This window comes from Aplysia californica, unplaced genomic scaffold (assembly GCF_000002075.1).
Source record: "Aplysia californica isolate F4 #8 unplaced genomic scaffold, AplCal3.0 scaffold00002, whole genome shotgun sequence".
Taxonomy (NCBI): Eukaryota; Metazoa; Mollusca; class Gastropoda; order Aplysiida; family Aplysiidae; genus Aplysia; species Aplysia californica.
The window spans coordinates 1,902,990-1,903,930 of record NW_004797272.1 but is presented as its reverse complement, the minus strand read 5'-3'; the positions used below and the strand labels follow the sequence as shown (position 1 = coordinate 1,903,930).

The 941-nt window shown below is 43.9% G+C and overlaps 1 protein-coding gene across 1 annotated transcript in view; it reads left to right on the top strand.

Moving 5' to 3' along the window:
* Positions 1 to 941, top strand: part of LOC106013452 — a gene marked incomplete in the record, with an annotated part of 68,590 nt that overhangs the window by 53,771 nt on the left and 13,878 nt on the right.

Below are 941 nucleotides of genomic sequence, written 5' to 3'. Positions count from 1 at the left end.
CCCACCCCCTCCCCCAAGCTCCTTTTTTTCCTTTGGTGCCCCTTTCCCAAAACCAGAACAGACGGCCTTCCATACTCATTTGCAAACGCATCGCTTTTCTCTCAACGGTTGTTAGAGCGTCGTCCGATTGTTAGGTTTGTTTGACGAATTCTAGTTTTGAAACAACCTGGTTTTGGACGATCAACCGTTGGGTAAAAGTAAATTTGATCCCTCCACTTGGAATTTTCTTGACCTAGAACGCACATTCGGAGGTCACACTCTGACCGGGTGGTGTAGATCTTTCCTACCAGAATATCAGGGGTGTGGCTGAAAGACAGCAGTAAGAAGGACCCGAAGAGTAGCAGTAGAAAGGCTGCAGAAATAATCAGGAGGCTAGAGAGGGGGCAAAGGAGGTGAGGGGGTGGGGGCAGAAAGTGAAGACGAAAGCAGACAACAGAACATTGCTAGGGAGCAGGAAAAGAGATAAAAGGAGATAAATTTAGAGAAGAAAATTTTCCGTAGCTACCCGGATCCGAACCCAGGACCTTTGAATATGAGGATTTTCACCTTAACCTCTAGGCCACGTGAGCCCCGTTCAGGAAAATGTTACTCGTTCTTAATGACGGAATCGTTTCTTTAAAGCTTAGGCGCTTATCTTGAGTAGTGTTTGAATTTTTACACTTTTTTGATTTTGTTTTTTCTTGTATTAAGTATCTTCCTATTTCTGTTTCAGATTGAATTAAGTTGTTTTTGTCTGGATAAGGCCTAAAGAGAAACTGTTCTCTTCGGTGGAAGAGGAGTAAAGAGAATACATCATGTTATTCAGTTTGTGCCTGTTGACACATTTTGTTTATACTCGCATGTACCCTGGCCAGCTACGTTCCTGCCCAAAACCACACTCTCACTCACACAAACACACACACACACACACACACAAACACTCACACACACACACTCACACA